This window comes from Thermobia domestica, chromosome 12 (assembly GCF_964235325.1).
Source record: "Thermobia domestica chromosome 12, izTheDome1.hap1.1, whole genome shotgun sequence".
Classification (NCBI taxonomy): Eukaryota; Metazoa; Arthropoda; class Insecta; order Zygentoma; family Lepismatidae; genus Thermobia; species Thermobia domestica.
In genome coordinates this window covers 104255192-104276263 of record NC_137465.1, presented here as the reverse complement: position 1 = coordinate 104276263, position 21072 = coordinate 104255192, and the positions used below count along the sequence as shown (strand labels likewise).

General features: G+C 36.4%; 1 pseudogene; it reads left to right on the top strand.

Moving 5' to 3' along the window:
* The first annotated feature begins 19299 nt into the window (after positions 1 to 19299).
* LOC145667167 (U6 spliceosomal RNA) lies at positions 19300 to 19398 on the top strand (annotated as a pseudogene).
* The last annotated feature ends 1674 nt before the right edge of the window (positions 19399 to 21072 follow it).

The following is a 21072-nucleotide window of genomic DNA, read 5'->3' as shown; positions in this document are numbered from 1 at the left end:
CGGCTTCGAAATGTAACGATGTTTACAAGTTAGAATTGATAATCGAAGAAGAGAGTGCTATGAAATGCTATCGAGACATTTAAAACGCGACGAGTTCAGACAAGGACATGCCACGTCTCGTGTCGGAAAACGAGAGGAGACAGACGCTTTGTCTAGTCTCGTCTCGGATTTAACAAAGCCTATATTGTCTCGCCCATGCTGGATTGGAAGCCTCTCATCAAAGATGAAGTAGATCGTGGGCCGTGGGTCAACAGGACATGACCCACTGCAACGCACCATCCGCCGTGACCCATCATAACCTACATACCTACTACGACCCACCGACACACTCTGCTTAGTGCATTGTATATAGCACCCTCTGAAGAGTGGTGAATGTGTCTACATTTTACTTTTAGGATCTTTATTTTCTTCTTCTTCTTCTTCTTTTGCATTTGTTTCTATTTACTTACCTGACATGACTATATCTAACTAGGACAAGGTAGGATTTGTTAAATGAACTTAGGGGCCATCTTTCGCGAGGTAGTAGTGCACATTTAAACTGGGAGAGCGCAATAGCCAGAAATAGCCTAGAAAAACGTTTTAAAGTTTTGACTCGCTATATATATGGTACGACGCCTAAAATTATCAAGTGGCGGTGTGGCAGAGTGTGGAGCATTCACGACTCTCGTATAAAGTGTGCATCGTTCGATTCCCGCTCGAATCAATTTGTTTTTGCTTTTTATCAATAAAGTAGTCATTTATAACTACAAGTAAAATATTAATTCACTATATGTTCGTATATTCTAAACGATAGGAATTTTCAAGTCAGTTGTAAAACTTTTCAATGTTTTATGTGAACTAGATACAAAATATAACCTATTTCATAAATATATTGATATCACTAGCTGTATTAGGGTTACCACAGTCGTTGTGTCCGAAGTTTAGTGTCTATATCTGTGTACAGTGTGCGAATTGCAAGGGGGATGAGGGGAAATCCGCTAGGGAATACTGGATGAATGCTATAGCCAAAGTGGATTTCCGAATTATCCCCCTTGCAATTTGCACTCTGTCCACAGATATAGAAACGAATCGTCAAGAAAATTTTTCATTTAACGACTTTACGAAATAGGTTATATTTGTATCTAGTTCACATGAAACATTGAAAAGTTTTACAACTGATTTAAAAATTCCTATTGTTTCATGCATTATAAACATATGGTGAATTAATATTTTACTTCTGGTTATAAATGACAACTTTATTGGTAAAAGCAAAAAAAAGTTGACTCGAGCGGGAATCGAACTCGCGACACCTTTACTTGGCGGCGTATCATATATACGGCGAGTAGAAACTTTAAGACGCATTTTCTAGGCTATTTCTGGTTATTGCCCTCTCCCAGTTTGTAATATTAACACTTTAAATATGCACTACTACCTCGCGAAAGTTCATTTTAAAAAGGTCTGCTTTTCCCCTTGTAAGATATAGTCATCTCAGGTAAGTAAATAGAAACAAATGCCAAAAAAAAGAAAAAAGAAAATAGAGACCCTAAAAGTAAAATGTAGACATTCACCACTGTTCAGAGGATGCTATATACAATGCACTAAGCAGAGTGTGTCGGTGGGTCGTAGTGAGTCTGTAGGTTATGGTGGATCGCTGGTTTATGGTGGGTCACGGTGGGTGGTGGATTGCAGTGAGTCACATCCTGTTGACGCACGACCCACTAACCGACTTACACATCTTGTCCCACATGTCTCACTTGACACAAGACCCACTTCAATTCTGGTGAGAGGTTTCCAATTCAGCATGGGAGAGACAATATAGGCTTTGTTAAATCCGAGACGAGACGAGACAAAGCGTCTGTCTCCTCTCGTTTTCCGACACGAGATGTGACATGTCCTTGCCTGGACTCATCGCGTTTTAAATGTCTATAAAGCATTCCATAGCCCTCTCTTGTCCGATATCAATTCTAACTTATAAACTTCGTTACATTTCGAAGTCGCATGGCTTCCAATTTTACTTCTATTATTATGAGGTTTACGAAAGAAAATTAGATGAAAGGAGACGAGATAACAATGTGTCTCGTTTCGGAAACATGAGATGACACCGGGATAGCCACGAGACGAGTCACAGGCTACGTTTCGCATCGCTAAAATCAGACAATTTAACATGAGGAGAAGAAACAGGCAATCACGTTGTGTCTAGTACATCATAATAATTTCTTTTCTAAACTTCTGTTTTCATTTCATTATCAAATTATTTCTCGACGTCCGACATCGGATCATGTTTCATTGACCGTCACGGTTCCAGAACCTTAGGTGATAATGCTTGCAATTATCAGTTTGATGTTTTATAGTTGTTTGTATTCCGCATTCTCATTATGTAACCGTCTATTTGTCAACTCGTTGATTTGAATGGAAGCACTCTCAGTTCCGGCAACATCTCTCTCTTTTTCTCTCACTCTCTCTCTGTTTCCGTTTCAGAGGTAATAACTGACAAAAGAGCAAAATTGCATAGAAATTTTACGGCATTTCTGGCAAGAACTTCCACTTCCCGAGCCCCCTACCAACTGGGAAGAGATATAGCCAAAAGACTCTGATGATGATCATGACCTTGATGAACCATCGACATCAACATGTACATCCAAGGATCCAACGTTCATCCCTGACTGTGTTCGCGAGCCACATTTCATCCGGCAATGTGCACTTAATGACCTAGTCCGTGATTTGCACCTGACAAAACAAGAGGCGGAACTTCTGGGATCAAGGTTCCAGCAGTGGAACTTATTGGATGCAGAAACGAACATATCAGTGTACAGGAAAAGTCATGTTCAATTTTCAAGCTATTTCTCAATGCAAGATAATGTGTGCGTATGTACGGATATAAATGGGTTGATGGCGGAGCTAGGAATTCCTTACGTTCCAGAAGAATGGAGGTTATTTATCGACGCGTCAAAGGTCAGCCTTAAAGCTGTCCTTTTACATAATGGAAATAAATACCTTCTATACCACTTGCGCACTCATTTAAGATTAAGGAATCCTATGACACCATGTCAACTTTGCTAAATCTTATAAATTACAAGGACCATTGTTGGCAAATATGTTGTGATCTCAAGGTAGTTGGTATTTTATTAGAACTGCAGTGCGGTTACACGAAGTACCAATGTTTTTTATGTTTATGGGATAGCCGAGCTGATGACAAACATTATGAAGTGAAGGAATGGGAACGTAGAATGAATTACGTACCTGGAGAATGCAACGTCAAATACGCTCCTTTGGTAGATCCTAATAAGATATTACAACCGCCACTTCATATCAAGTTAGGACTTATGAAAAACTTTGTCAAAGCCATGGACACATCTGGTGAAGGTTTCAAGTATTTGCGAGATAAGTTCCCTAACCTGAGTGATGCTAAGATTTCAGCGGGAGTGTTTATTGGTCCCCAAATTAGGAAATTAATGCTTGATGATAGCTTTGACAGCAAGTTAAACAGTGTTGAGCTAGCTGCCTGGACAGCATTTAAGTGTGTTGTGCGCAACTTTCTGGGCAATAACAAAGCTGAGAGTTACACAGAAATCGTACAGGACATGGTACAGAAATACAAAGAGTTGGGTTGTAGGATGTCTTTAAAAATCCACTTTTTGCACTCCCACCTCAGCTTCTTTCCTGCTAACCTAGGTGCTCTCAGCGACGAACAGGGGGAAAGATTCCACCAAGATATAATGGCAATGGAGAATAGGTACCAGGGACGATGGGATCCTTCAATGATGGGGACTATTGTTGGGGTCTTGTTAGAGAATGCAACATTTCTTACAAAAGAAGGAAGTAGTGTACGTTTTTGTAACCCAATGGAAGTTTCATATATTGTGATAGTTTTGATTGTCTTTTCATGACCTTTCGGTACATTTGTATTATTGTTTATTGTAAATTGTCACACTTGTAAATTATATTTATTATATTTTATATATGTGTTTGTGGTAATAAAGCAAAACGTTTTACCTCAACTTAAGAGATCTGAAAGCATTACTATAAGGTGCAATAAACAGTACACACAGTATACCTACAAACATATTTATTTCTCTAGCAAGAATAAAGCGATTATTACGAAACTTGGAGGGTTTGTTAAATATGAATCAAAGTATACTTAGGTATAATTTCTATGTTAGTATATGCAAGGGAACAAGATCTTGGGGTGTAAAATAAACGAAAAGGGAAATTTTTGAGGGATTTTCCCAAAAATCCGTCTGTTAGGTAAAATCGTACGTGATGGAGAAAAACCGAGTGCATATTCGAATTCAGCGCAAAAAGTTCCTTTAAGAACAGGTATTTCCTTTTATGTAACAAAACCTTTGTTAACTAGTGTTATTCACAATTGCTTTGAAAATAAAATAACTTGAAAAGGATTTGAAGCTATATTGATTAGCTGTATTACTCACAAGACCAGCACTTTACCCTACATTATCTTCTCATGCAACATCATAAGCTAAATATTGCTAAGTTCAGCCCTGATGTTTGGAACGAACCGGTAATGTTCATGTAATGATATTTCCACCAAAGTGCATGCCGAAGTTAATTTATTCGATGATCTGGAAACAATTTAGTGCCCATTAATAACCTAAATAACATTCAATGGAGTAAAATTAGAGAAATGATAATATATTATACAGTGATTTCGCCGTGCAAGTTCAAAAGTATAATAATAATAATAATAATAATAATAATAATAATTTTTCATCGGTCCGGCGCGGAAAGTGAGAATTAAATCAATCACATGTGTAGTCAAAGTAAGGAGAAAAGCCTAAACTGAATAAGACATTGAAGCGGGTCACAAGCTGGGAATAAGAATAGTACATGGTGTAAATAAAGGACGACATCGACAGAGAAATCCAAAAACAGCAGGTAAACGGAGAAAAAAAGAATGGAAATTGTTGAAGTGGGAACATAAAATACAAATACGAATAGGGAGGAGCACGAGTCGAGCCAAAATTCGACTCGACTTCAATTCGAGGCGACTCAAAGGCAATTTTCTTGAGTTGAGTTCCGAGCCAAGTCGCAGTTTTCAAGGTCGAGTTTCGAGTTGAGTCGAGTTTGATAATGGCTCGCTCGTTCGTTCGGCTCGTTTTAACTCGTTTTGAAATAATGGCCTGATTAGACTGGAAAGCGAAAGCCATGAGAAATGTAAGCAGTAATGTGGAATACTTTTAGTGTTGCTCACGACAGGGGTGCATCTCGTCTCGTAAATTTAGTGCATCTCGTGGGGCAATTTTAGTGTATGTCGTCTCGTCTAGATAACGAGAGGACAAGAGGTTTCATTTTAATTATTACGAGACAGCCTCAAAAGTCGTAATCACCAATATAATTATATACTGTAGTTCTTAAAATCAAGGCTGAGACCTGCACGGTCGAATTATTGAGCCCAGGCAAAAGACCAACCCGGGTAGTGATATCAACCGGCTCGGCTCGTATCAACTGAGCGAACAGCTCGAGTCGGCTCGGTTGGGATGAGCCGATGACCTGAGCCGGCTCAGTTGGAACGGGCCATCGACTCGGCTCAATTGAGCCGATGGGTCGAGCTGTCTCAGTTGGGATGGGTCACCTACTCGGCTCATGTGAACCGATTCGAGCCAGCTAAGTTGAAACTAGTCCATCGGCACGGTTCGACTCAGCTCAACTGAGCCGATGGCTCTAATCGGCTCGGTTAGGCGTTGGCTCGTACAGGAATATATATACCATATTGAATGTATGTCATCTTCCGTTTGCATGTAAGTGTTTTAACCTTATCTTGAATGTAATGATTGGTTGCATACCTTCCACCTTTGGTTTGTATTGTAGGCTTATATATTGTGACTTTTTATACATGTAAGTGTTTTAACGTCCTTGAATGTAATGTTAGGCTGCATAACCTCTTTGATGCAATGTTAGGTTACACAACTTCCACTTTTTGGTTTGTATTGTAGACTTATAAATTGTGACTTTTTAAGCATGTGTTTTAACCATGCCTTGAATATAATATTGGGTTCCATAACCTCCAACTTTTCGTTTGTATTGTAGGCTTATATATTGTGACTCTACGTATGTGTTTTAACTACCTTGAATGTAATGTTGGAATATATATATATATATATACGAGGGCTGTCTATAAAGTATCCGACCTTTGGCCTGAAAAATAGTTGCGAATACCTGACAGATTTGGGACCCTAATCCCCTTCAAAGTAGGCCCCTTGTGCTTCCACACACTTAGCCCACCGATCATTCCACTGCTGGAAACACCGCTGGAAGTCTTCTTTTGGAATGTTGTTCAGCTCCGTCGTCGTGTTCCGCATTATGTCTTCTCTACTCTCAAAACGGGATCCCTTCAGAGGCGTCTTCAATTTTGGAAACAACCAGAAGTCACAAGGAGCCAGGTCTGGAGAGTAGGGAGGTTGGCGAACGGTTGTAATTCCATGTTTGGCTAAGAACGTGTGGATCAATTGGGATGAATGTGCTGGGGCGTTGTCATGATGGACGTGCCAGTTCTTCGCTGTCCACATGTCTGGTCTTTTGCGCCGGACTGCGTCACGGAGTCGCCTGAGAACATCTTGATAGTACTCCTTTGTCACTGTTTGTCCTTCCGGTGCGTACTCGTGATGCACAATTCCACGGGCATCGAAGAAAACAGTCAGCAACACCTTGATTTTGCTTCGCACCTGCCGCGCTTTCTTCGGCCTTGGAGAATCGGGATGCTTCCATTGAGACGATTGTTGTTTTGTTTCTGGGTCGTACCCGTACACCCATGACCCATCTCCAGTTATCACGGAATTCAGATACCCAGGATCAGTGTTGGTGGTGTCCAGAAGGTCCTGTGCAACGTCAAAACGGGTGTCTTTTTGTTCCTGAGACAACAACTTGGGTACAAATTTAGCAGCCACTCGTTTCATGTTCAAATCGTCACGCAAAATTGCATGTGCAGAATCTTTACTCACTCCAACATCTTCTGCAACTGTCAAACGGCGATCTGCCACCACCAAATTTCGCACCCGCTCAACAACAGCTGCATTCCGAGCAGTTTGGGGCCTGCCGCTACGCTGCTCACTCTCGACTGATGTGCGGCCATCTTTGAATCGGTTTGACCACTGTTTAATTTGTGTTACACCTATCGCATCTTCTCCAAACACCTGCTGAATCTTACGAATTGTTTGGCTTTGAGAATCACCCAGCCTTTGACAGAATTTGATGCAGTATCTTTCCTCAATTCGTTCAGTCATCTTGCGAGAAACACTAAATCCGACGAACACTACCACAGCACCTCACTTCGCGACCACCAGCTCACGACTGGCACACGCGAACGCGGTGAAAAAATTCAAGCATGCGCATTAAGGTTCCTCCTTCCACCGTGCACGGTGGCGCCGCCTGAGAATTACTACTTTGCGTGGAAAAAATTAAGGTCGGATACTTTTTAGACAGGCCTCGTATATTGTGATTTTTTTACATATGTAAGTGTTTGTTAGTCATGTCCTAGTTGTATTTTAAGTACATATGATATTACTGTGGTATAATCCATTTACTTATTTATATGTTTTAACTAAAGTCTTGTAATAAAAATATTGATAGGTTCTACAAAGATGATTCATCTTGTAGAAGACATTATGACGTTTTGATTTTAACACGGTTTTACAACTTAGGTTTATTTATTGTAGGAACTGCGTAACAAACTACTATAAATACGTATAAATAACCTTATATGAAGCATACGTGTTCTTCCTTTATCTTATGTAGAATAAAGATACTTCGTAATATATCAATATTTGTTTGTACATAGGTATAGTAATAAAACATAATATTGTAAATTGTAACGATTTTATTGAGTTTTTTCTTTAAATACATTTAATTTTGTAATTATTTTTTATTTATATAGTTTATAATATTCTATTTTCAATAACTGTACATATATAATTATTATATTTGCAATATCCTTTAAATAAAATATCTACGATATTTACAATATTCTTTAATAACTTATTTCCATGTTTACATTATATATACGTAGGAGAAGTGTCAACTGACGGGTGTTCAACGACTATGAACGTATCTGAGGATATTATGACTGTTACGGCATAATGTTAACTTTTACACAGTTTACTACTTACATATTTACGTATACACTTATATATGCAATACCAATCATTCAATACACCTAATACTCTGATAACCATATGGCAATGTCCTATAGTCAGTGATACTGACATGATTTAATCGTCGTCTTTTATTTTCAACTTTTTGATGTGTTTTAGTTTCAGACCTGGATACGATGACAAACCCTGGCTTTCGTACAATCCTTCCTGGGTTGTTTAACTGTTTTTACTCAACTTTATCCCGAACTAGTTGATAAAAATGATCAAAATTAATTTCTTGTTAAAACGATACGCATAATTTTTTGGCCCTAATCCTATAAATGCATTAATTTCCCATCCCTCGGGAACTTCATTAGTTAGTTCACCCAGGTAGGAACCGAAAGAAAGTGGAGGCTTTTCATCGTGTCGCTGTACAAACATAATACTATCAGTGTCACAGTGCAATACACAATCAGGCTGTACAGCTGTTAATAACTCGTAAAGTTTTGGACGTGCCCACGAGGTGATGCATGCTGCAAAGGCAACATTTCAAAATTTCCATGGTTGGTTTTTGTTTTGAATGTTTTTAAACGTTACAATGATATGTTGCTCTCCAATGGGTAATACAGTTTGTACCTCATATTCTGGTGCCCATAGATAATTCAAAAAATTTTCTGGAGTACTCACAATTATAAATTTCGATAAATCCGTTCGCTGTCTCCATTTTTAATAGAGTGAGTTGAGGAATATTTTGGAAATATACCTCAGAACAGTGTTCGATTGAATGTTATTTTCCGTTAACTGAATGCATTCATGGACATGATAGTCTTCGTCTTCTTTACTCTTTCACCAGCTGGGAAATCCTGAATACTCCTGTTTCATTATTAGGAAGGAATTCACATATTCTTTACACAGATTATCTTTGGATCCGGATAATTCGAATTCCCAAATCTCAATAATTTGCAATATCTTGTATTTAAGTTTTAAGGCTATATGAAGTTCAGGCGTGCAGTACGTACCAGTGATGACAGGTTCGGAATCGCAGTGCATGCAATTGTCAATACTTTCTTCCATACACGTACGGCATAACCCAAACAAAAGGCGACTCTTACACGTATATGGTAGAATTGGAAAATATAAGTCATGACTAACAAACACTTACATATGTAAAAAATTACAATATATATATATATATATATATATATATATTATAACGACTCACCAAGGGTAGTTGTCAACCTGTAGTCACCAAGGGTAGTCGTCCCGTATTATTGTTCTGTACAGAAATTACTTCAATACCTGGATCTTGATGCGAAGTGCCATCTCTAGTCCTCCCATTACGTCTATCCACGTAGTTCGCTGTATTCCTGGAATTTCGCCATACATTCCGTCTATTTTTAAACCTATTTTGATTATATGGTCTAACATATGGATTGCTACGATTAATTAGGTTAGGCGGATTCCCTACATAACTTTGCCTATTTTGCTCATTTTGATTGCTAGAGTATACTCGGCTTAGGTTATGTTCCATATTATTCACACTTCGGATATTTAAATTCCGAACAGGCACCAAATGATCTGAATTATTCTTATTTTTACCCATTCCTGCTTGTTGATTCATGGCATGGTATTGAGTTTCATAGCATTGGACAAGCATTAATAAATGGTTGAAACTCATACACTGTGTGGAAAATAAGATCTGTTGTAATTTAAATGGAAGCAAATTTCGAATCGATGCTATTATTCTCGATTCCGATTGCAATGGATTAACGACCTTTAATTCGTTGTAGGTATTTACAACAAACTCTACAACAGATTTATGCAATCGAGGATTGAAGTGTTGATTTCTAATGGTAGCATCTCTATTCGCAAGCAAAAAGTCATTTTCATAATTGGCGATCAGTGCCGCTTTGAATTCTTCATATGTACTGATGTGATCACGTACTGCTTTAAACCATAATGAACAAGGTGGGAGTAATACATGAGGGATTAATTTCATATATTGTGATCTATCTATACACATTATATTGCATTCGTCCTGGAATTTCTCTAAGAAAGAAGTAGCATTCTCGTTACACTTACCACTGAATTTGCTCATAGCTCGAATTTCACTCATCTTAACACTTAATTTTACCTTCCTTTTATCATTCCGTGTACTTATTGGGTGATAGTTCCTATTCATGACGTGATGTGTCGTTACACCATCTATGTTTCGCCCATCTGTACCCTTCGGATGTATTTCTTCCAATATAATATCCTCATCAGACACCGGCGAAGGCGAGTTCATCTCTGGTGAGTGGGGAAACTCCATGCGATCACTACACATGTTATTACGGTATGTGTTGTCCTTAACCTGTAGCATTCTAATTTCTTCCTGTAACGTAGCTATCAATTGCGTATTTGCACGTATATTGTTAGAATTATTGATGACCTGGATCTTTTGTTGTTGAACAGAAGATTCTGTTACTTCTAAATCCTTTTTTACATCACTGATTTCTTGTCTCAGGTGATTGTGATTACCCTGGCATTCCTCCGATATTCCTTTTAACTTTTCCTCGAACTGCGAGGTGATATCGCTCATCGTCTGGATAATTAATTGTTTCGTTTCATCCGACTTCTGTTCCATCTTCTGTTCTATCGTCTGCTTCAATTCTTCGTATTGCTTGTTAGATTCATCAGACTTCTGTTCTATTCGTCTACTTAATTCTTCATATTGCTTGTTAGATTCATCAGACTTCTGTTCTATTCGTCTACTTAATTCTTCAGAGTTATGCTTCATCGTCTGCTTTAACTCGGTAGACATTTGCATCAATTGCCGCTGTAAGACTAGCAAGATTCGGTCTTCTGATGTCAATCCTGATGTTACACTAGGTTCACCGTTGTCACTATTAGTGGATTCATTCTCCATTATTTCAGTGTCCATTTTCCTTATAATTATTCTACCACTTCTCAATATGGTGAAATTTGTACTCATTAACTTTATGACAAAAGTAAATTCAACCTTACTCTGCTTCGGGATATGAATTTACAACAAATCCCGGGTGAGGTAAACCAAAATTTTTAACTATCGACTCACCAAGGGTAGTCGTCAACCTGGTTCGGCTTAGTAAGATATATAAATCTTAAGTGGTAGTATTTGTTTGCATGTAAAAATTATCTTTAATAATTATATACCATTATTCTCACCTTTTCTATTAGAATGATAACGTCGATGAACGTTGCTAAAATGGTTTATTAGCTGATATACTTTATAATATATTTTCCTTTAAACTGTCAAGCACACAAACTTGCTGACTAGGTATCCATAAACATTTACATAGCAACAACTATCCCATAATAATATTTTTACATATCTTAAAAACATTCTTCTTTTGTTATTATTAAATTAACATTCTATTAAGTATAGTGCACATGTATGAGCACTTTCTGCCCAAGGTACAGGTAATTATTAATCTATCCAAAGTATTTTGTTATAATATATATATATATATATATATATATATATATATATATATATATATATGTATCCCAACATTACATTCAAGGTAGTTAAAACACTTACATACGTAGAGTCACAATATATAAGCCTACAATACAAACGAAAAATAGAAGTTATGCAACCCAACATTATATTCAAGGCATCGTTAAAAGACTTACGTGCATAAAGAGTCAAAATATATAAGTCTACAATACAAACGAAAAGTTGGTGGTTATTCAACGCAACATTACATTCAAGGCATGGTTAAAACACTTACATGCATAAAAAGTCACAATTTATAAGTCTACAATACAAACCAAAAAGTGGAAGTTATGGAACCTAACATTGCATCAAAGAGGATATGCAGCCTAACATTACATTCAAGCACGGTAAAACACATGTATAAAAGGTCACAATATATAAGCCTACAATACAAACCAAAGGTGGAAGATATGCATCCAATCATTACATTCCAGATAAGGTTAAAATATTTACATGCAAACGGAAGATGATATACATTCGATATGGTACATATATTCCTGTCCACATATCAAAAAGAACATGCATACATACGTCCATTGACAAAAGCTATTCATATATATATATATATATATATATATATATATATATATATATATATATATATATATATATATACATCTAATTTGTGTTTCAACATACACGAATATACCCAAACATCATTGAAAAAATGATACTCTATGCTAAATTCCCGTATCAGCCGGTAAAAACACCATATAGATGCATAAGATACTTTTCTTAGAGTTGCGTCTGTTTCCTCCCACAATACTCGATACATGTGTGTACAATATGTACTACTCTATACTATACATATCACAATATACCCCTATAATAAACGTTAAATACGAAAAAATCATTCTTTCTAAACCTTTCATTACCAATTATTCAATATTCATGAATAATTAATTCATTAATCCAATTATTATTAAAAAAATAAACTAATTTATGCAAAATATGTTAAAGAAATCTTGTTTGAAGCCTACCTGCGAAAGGAAAAAGGAAGACTCACCTCAGGTAAGGATTTTATTCTCTGTATTGAATTCAAAGTCAGGTAAAGGAGGGTCGATCTTCCCTAACCTCAGGTAGCAGGGTCGTAAACAAGCTGATTGACAGGAGACATGCCAAATTAAAAAAGGTTCCTTTACTTGATAAAGAACTACCACTTCACCCCAACTATCTGGACGACCAAAGTCTCGTACTACCTGGTACTATTCATTTGTTTACATGCCGTCAAAGGACTCAATACAAGTTCTCCGCCCCCCACCCATGTTCTTTCTTTCATCTCATTATATCCATGTCATCATATGTCATTAAACAATAGAATTTTATGCCCGTTTACTTACTATTTGATAGATAAAGCTCTAGGCCTCACTCCCTCCCCCACTTGTTGCTCTTTTCCCCCACTGGCTACCTCACCTTAGGACCCAACATTCACCAGATGTGTCTTCTTTCTGTAAGCATTTCCAAGTAGTTTATTGAATACAAAACCCAGTTCTATTTAAGGTTAACATAAACCTCTCTTAGCATCCCCTCAAGTTCATTCAGCTATTCTTCACCACTTCAGGGAAGGACAAGAAAGGGAAGAAACAAGTTTTTTAGAGGTTTAGAAAGAACGGTAAGTAACCTTTGTATTCTCAATCATTTGTGTGTTTCCATCAAGTGTCACCCTTTTAGATATCAAAGTATATTATCAGAAATGTTTTACAATTATCTTTGCTGGATCGCAACACTGAAAATCACTATAAAAATGGCAAAAATGTAAGAAAAGTCACTAAAAGCTATATAAAATTATCATAAAATCACCATAAATTGTATAAAATCACCATAAATTGTACTAAAAAATAGGATAAAATTTGTAAAATATTAATAAAACATAATGAAAAGTAGATAATTTAGTTTTAGGGGATTGGCAACGAAGAGGGAAGTGCGGTGATGGGGAGAAGTGCGGTCTATATTACTCGATATTTAACAAACATCTATTTCATTCCAGTTACATTTTCACTGTTGGCTAGTGTTATAGGTAGGGAACCTTATGAGGTATCTCAACATGGTTGATCTTCAGTCAATACATGAGGTTGAGTGAAAGCGAGGTTTGCAGTTTGAAGCAGCCAGGTGTCTTGAGATAGTGTTAGAGCATTTGATTGGTGCAGTCCGCAGCAAAAAACCTGCAAGATGAGCATGTAAGATTGTGAAACGAGGAAGTCCTTTTGCTCGAAAATAAGTGTATAGCGAAAGACGCCGAGGTTTCTCCTCCGTAATTCATGCAACTTAGACGTTATGTTGATTCCCTGGGCTGTTAGGCGGAATTTTACAATAAACCACATGCGCATGTTGCAGGTTTTTTTGCTGCGGACTGTACGCTGGTGTAGATTTAAATGAAGTTCGTACGAAGATACACTATATTTTTGTTATTCTTTTGGCATCTTACTTTTTCAAGAATAATTAAGCTATCTGTTGCAGTGATTGAAACAAAATATCGAGTAGTTCAGTTTTTGAAAGAAAAATAGAAACAAGTAGCATCAACATACATACGACATGTGGTTTATATCAACATACATGCGACATGTTGAACAGAAATATACACCACACACATGATGGGATTTTCGACACGTGTTATCAAACATGACACCACAATTAATGGAGACCTTAAGGTTATCAGATACAGATCTATCCGCTTTATTACGCTTCGCATGATTCTCGAAACAAACACCCTCAGCGAACTCTCTATTGCATGCATCACTTTAATTTTCTTACTAGTATAATCAAGTTCATGTTTGTGTTCGCAAAGAGAACATTAAGTTTCACACCTGTGTTTATAAGACTGTCCATTATAACCTTGCAAACAATAACACCAATACTTCGATTTACCAAGAAAACTTTTAATATTGTGAATCGGTTCAAAATGCCCAACACTGTCACCTCTCTGATAGTAAATAAAAATCTTATTTCCTGAAGGCTCTCCAGGGTAGCGAACTATATATTCCCGGTCATTTTTTTCATGCTTCACATAAATTACAATTTGATACTCCTTTTTCAAATTAGATTGCAAAGTATCAACATATTTTAAGTCACAACCTCCCTTCGTTTTAACGTTAACTCCTGCTATTTCGCATAGAACTGCTTTAAGAAGCCATGTATCCTCATCTCTTGTTTCTAACAGATACAGACTTTGCATATTTGTTTTATGTTTTGTTATCCATCAAACAATTGCCAGGGGAAGACAATACATATTCTTATTTTCTATTTCTATTAAACGCTTTTCCAAATAATCTTGGTGTTTTGAATATTTTTTAACGAATCTTGCTGCATTTCTTCCCTGGCCATACATGCGGTCGGCCAAGTGGAAGCGAAACAGTACTTCATGCCCCGAAGGGAACTCCTCATTTGAATTTAATACTCGTTGAATTGAGGTAAGGACAGTTCTAGCATAAAAATCGCGCTTTCTTCTCGACGACACATACACAGACTTGATATTTCTACTATTAGTGCTGTCTATGTATAGCCCAATATAATCGTTGGGGCGCGCATTGGAGATTACATGTTCCAACGCAAAATTAATTAAATTTTCAATATAGGGCTCGGGATTATCAATGGTTTTCTCATTATCCACAGGTCTAAGCGCGATTTCATGGCCCGTAAGATGAAACTTACAAAACCTTTTTCTGCTTTCTCAAACAACTTCGAAGTGACTATTGCTCTGATTTTGCACGTCATTATTATTATTGCTATTACTACCACATATTTTACTACTAGTAGTACCACTTGTACTATTACTATTATTGCTCCCATATCCCACCAGTACTGGATGAGGGGCGTATGACGAGCCAGGCTGAGGCTCAGATTGGTTCCCATAGCCATGATTATCCTGTACATAATGTTCAGGCGGGGGATTGTATACAGGATTTTGTCCCCGGGCCTGTTACGTAGGTGTAACCACAGCAGCGTCCCTATTCTCAACCCATCTCCTCATTTCTTCAACGGAATTTGATCAATCCCATCTAAAAATGCTAAATCATCATTAGCTAATTGATATACAGTGGAGTCTCGTTAATTCGAACTTGGATAATTCGAAATATTGGATAATTCGAACAGAAGTCCATTCTCCTTCAAAACTGTATTGAAAACAATAGTAAAAAATCGTGGATAAATCGAACGTTTGAACCTATGTTTTGGATAATTCGAAGTAAATACAGTTGAAATTTTTTAATGTTGGACAGATGTAAACAGAGAAATACAGTTTTAATGTGTTTTCAGTTATCCAGATGCAGCCATAGGTAAGAGTAATAAAAAGATAAATAAAAAATCTATGTAATGATAAAGATGAAGGTGAGTTGGGGAAGAAGTAAAGATAGAGAACGTGTGCCACACAATTGGTTGAAAATTTAAGATGAATTATTGATAAAGTCAGCCAAGTGTTATTAATATAGTAGTCCACGCAACACATGAAATTCAAGATTTGTTGACCGTACAAAAAGAATCAAATTTAAGCAAATGAGGTTTACGACTTCTTAAAAGTGAGAACAGAATATTCAAATTGTTACTGGTTTTCAATTGTTTGGGTTATTTAACGTATGTTGTAGTGTTGTACGTAAATATATTTTCCATTGTACACGTAGTTTGAATTGTGTGGAGTCAATGTCGTTTGTTAGTTTGCGGTGTTCGATCACGCAAATAATAAGCTGCTTTAAAGGTAAAGTCTACACCATATGAATATGTTTTTTGATGTACAGTGCTTTGGTTTCTTTGTTGTTATATATGTGAAAATGAATGTTGTTGGATAATTCGAATTTTGGATAATTCGAAGTTTTTTCGTGTCCTCTTGGACTTCGAATTAAAAAGAGTTCACTGTATATTATTACTGCTCAAGTTATAATTTTCTTGGGGGTCACGACTATGGTGTGTTCAGATGGGGTTAAATATTCATTCGAAATAAACTGCGTCCCAACATTGAAAAAGTTTGATACCTGTATCGTTTATTCTGTCTACCTGACCCTCCCCACAAGATAATAAATACATAAGTTTATGCTGAGCGCAATCATAAGTTTCTTTACTACGGAAAAATCCGTAAACAAACAAGTCCAACACATCAGCACTGGATACACAGTGCTGCAAGAGGAACATACCATTACCTTCAAAGGGACGAAGAGCGTGTAGGTGTGCATCACACATCTCCGAGCTCCGATATCCTAGTCGTTGTAACTCCATTATGGCTTTCCAAACACTAAAAACCCTAGGATACTCGTTGAGACCACGTAACACTTCTTGAAGGTAGGTCTCATCAATCATATTGAGCTCTTCAGTTGCAGAAGAAATCCATCTAAAATAAAGAACAGAGAAACAAGGATTTGGAGTTATTGACTTTAGTAATAATGTTTCAAAAAAAGAGACTAATAACTTATTTTCAAGTTGAGTTAATATTGTGCGTGTCACAGAAACCAATAGCTTATTTCAAGTAGCAATTAAATAATGTATAAAGAGATCAATTACTTATTTTCAAACTTCAGTTATATAATAATTATATAAGTGAAAGAGAAGGACAGCAAGCAAACTAGCTTATGCAGAAAATTGAGTACATTTTTTGAAAAAGTCTCTCTCACTGCTCATCAATAGTGGTTTAAAACAAGCCAAGGAAGAGTGCAAAGTGCAAATTGTATGATTTACTTTTTAAATATTCATTAACTATAAAAATATAAACTACACACCTCTTAATCTAGTTATTCTCTAAAAACAGCAAAATGACGTGCCTACGTCGGTACTTTGCCCGCTCAACAAATGGTAGGGTCTCCTTAAAACTGGTATGTTTTTCTCCTAGTGCACACTTTAGTAAGATTCCAACAGGGATAAGCACACTGTAATATAATAATATTGGATCTCAATAAAAATCTTAACTCGATTAAAAATTATGTACCAATATTGTTGATTTAAAAACAGTTGTTTAGAAAGCTACACGAAACTCCTATTTGATCTTTTACGTGTAACGGCGTAAAAGAAAATGATATCAAAACAGGATAAATTGCTATTATATCACCTCGTATCATGATTGCCGACACGTTCTTTAATGTTTGCCGAAACTGCTGTCGGTACCGCGCCCTGTTGTCGAATTTTGGAACTATTAACTTTACTGTAAGTTAGTGTTCACGTCGGATGTCAAGCGAACTTTCTCTCGCTCTCTCTCTCTCTTCAGGTATATAACCGCTCTGTTGCATATACAATTATTCTATATTACATGAATTTTTTATAAATAAATAATTATTTAAAACAATTATCCAACTTTGATAATCAGAGGGGCTTGAGTTAATAACGGGGTGGAATCCCTTAGTACATATAGCAAGGTTCCTATACGTACAGTCCATAAATAATTACTATTTTCGAAACAAGTTCCTCTTTAGAATGTCAAATAATTATGGCGGAAATAACACAAAAGCAGACCTTGTACAAGCGATCCGTAAATGATTAGTACGTTCACAACGTTGTTGTAATGAGTTTCATATGGAAGCAGTCCGTTAAAATATCGACGTAATCAAAATGTTTCTATTCGAGTTTCCTACAAAAGAAGACGGGAACTAATTAGTATTTGGTCTCAAACATTTTTCATAGGATCAAAAATAAATTTGTTCAGAGCTTGTACAATTACAGGGGTAGGGTGCTCCTAACGCTAGCAATATCATGTATCGTTTGCGCTTCTACCATATGAAACGCAGTTGTTTAGTGTACGTATCTTTGCGTTAGACCTAACTTGAAAACCCGAATTACGCACAAAGGTGTTACCGTAAGCAACCGCATAGTACTGCGGTTAAAACTTGTATGCATTTCAAAAATAAGCATCCGCGTACACAGCAAAAATTATGTGCATCGGTCCCCTCCCCCATGTCAAGGAGGGCTTATGCAGGTCACTACAAACAACTGTTGTTGTAAGTTTCTTAGCTATGTAATTAGCTAGTAACAATTGACTAGTACAAAAAGGGGAAGGCCATATGTCTTACAGTCTTGGTGTTAAACATTTTTACAACTATTTTTAAAACGTTCTCACATAGTGTTCTGAATTTGCCAAAAGCAAATGATCCAATTTAAAATAATAACAGGAAAGAATACAAAAGCTGTTTTGTATTGAAAAAATTTAAATCGAAAACAAGTTTTTCTAATTAGATTTATACCATACAATAAGTATATGTATCCGTGAGGCCTTCTCTGGGTTCTCTCATTTCCTTCCACTTTCTTTAGTCCCTTATTTCATTCATTTTCTCAAGCAGTGTAAGTTAGTACAGTATAAGTGTATGTGGAACGATATCTTGTATTTTCTGTATAATTTTTAAATATGTTTTCTTATATATCTGGGCAATGTGTGATTTTAAAATAGGCACTAACCAGTTCGAAGAAGAAGAATTTTCAAATTGATTCTAGTATTATTATATAGAGATGGTGATTAGATGAGTTTTTGTCTTTAGGTTGTCCTAACAACAAATTGTAAATAAATGATATAATTCCGGATCCATTTTAAAAGGAGGATATATACATAATCTTTAAATGTGTGTATTTATTTTAGTTATTGTGTGCCACAATAAAAAGAAGGAAAGTTGAATGCCATATAAACATTTTTATGTGATTTTCGTAACTGGTTCTAAATATGAGTGAGGGCGTTTGTATAAGTGTCGTCATATAAAATATTGCGATTGTCGTTATACAGTTTTTGGTAGTCCTCTCCGCAGGATTGGCAACGTTATATAATTTGGTACATATACTAAAATTGGAACGATACAGAGAAGATTAGCATGACCCCTGCGCAGGATTGACGACGTTATATAATTATTGGTGGTTTACCGCAAGGAACGTTAGGAGATTTTCACGAAGTTTAGTAGACAATCTCCTAAACAGTAAAACCCAAGTGTGCAGATTGACTTTAAGGCTACATAGTAATTTTGTTCACAGAATATTTTATTACGGAGTGGCACAAAAATTCTTAGAAATAGCAAAATATGTCTTCTCCCTGATATTGGAAATACATCTGCATCAGATGGCAACAGGTAAATGAACTTCCCTGATCTGGGCGATCTCATTAAACAACAAACGGAACAGATGAACCAATTAAAGCAAGATTTTTGTAACCGAATGGATCAACAAACGGTTCAGATGAATCAATTAAAGCGAGATTTTGCTGATGAAATGAACCAACAGATGGGACAGTTAAAGCAAAATTTTGCTGATCAAATGACACTACCCAATAGTAAAATTGACCAGGCAAATCTACGAATTGTACAAAGTGATCTTAAAATGGAACAAATTCTAAGTAGGTACATGGAAGTTCAAAATTCTACAGAAGTTGCGAATCCAAGTAAGCAGTTACAGGAAAATTTGTCAAATACTGAAGAAATTTCATCACAGGTTAACATGTGTGCTGCAAATGAACCTTCCATAGAAAAAAGAGAAAATGCAGATGCTGAGTTTGCATTGGTGAAATTTGCCGCGTGTTCGCAAAAACGTACTCCTGTACTAGATGGGTCAGATTATTCCAACCTTGTTCTTCATTCTAATGTTTTTGATTGCCTTACTGATGCTGCGTGTAATGAAGATTTTAGTTTGCATCAATATGTGAAAAGTTATGGTTATCTTCGTCTATTGAATGCTATTGACTGTTTGTATTCCCTGTATATTCAGCATGATATTAATTCTGGAGATGCAGTAATTGTAATGGAACCGTTTAATGACAATGTACACGATATGGGTTCATGTAGCAGTCAGAAAATTGATCCCAGTAGTCGTGAAATTCAGAAAGAGAAGAACGTGTGCTCCCACCAATGATTGTAGTGATTGTTCGATTGAGTTAGAGCTATTGAAATGTTCATTCAACGAAAAGACCAAAATGATAGTAGGGAACAATCAGATGGTGCTTTTACCGAATGCGGTTCAGTGCGTTAACTTCATTCATATAGGTATGACATTCCAAATTTTGAACGAAACCTAATTACAGAAGAAACAGAAACCGTGGCAGGACAGACTACTGTGGATATCGTGTAAAGGACAAGTACAGATCCGTTAGGAGACACGACATTTCGCCACCAGTAAAACGAGTAAGAACTGAATTTAATTTTACCGGTAAGATAACCAAACCTAACCTTATTAGTAACAGTAATAATAATCGCGTAACCGAACCTAATGATGGTAGCAACAGTAAGAGTAATCGTACATTTAAGAAACATGTACTCATTAGATCTAATTTCATTCGAATTGGATTTCGTAGAAATTTCATAGATGGTACAAATTCTCAAAATAAGAAACAAAGAACTGTAGAAGTAAGTAACGTGCAAGATTGTATTCCGATTTGTGACTTTCAATGCAACTTCAAGGAATTCATTGGTCATGTAACTTAAGCTTATATTGTGGCGTCCGAAGGAATACATTCAATTGATTTTTGTTATACTTTACCATAAATACCGTTATGATATTGTTTGTTATCTGCATTTCATTTGAATTCTATGATCATTCATTCGTGCATTT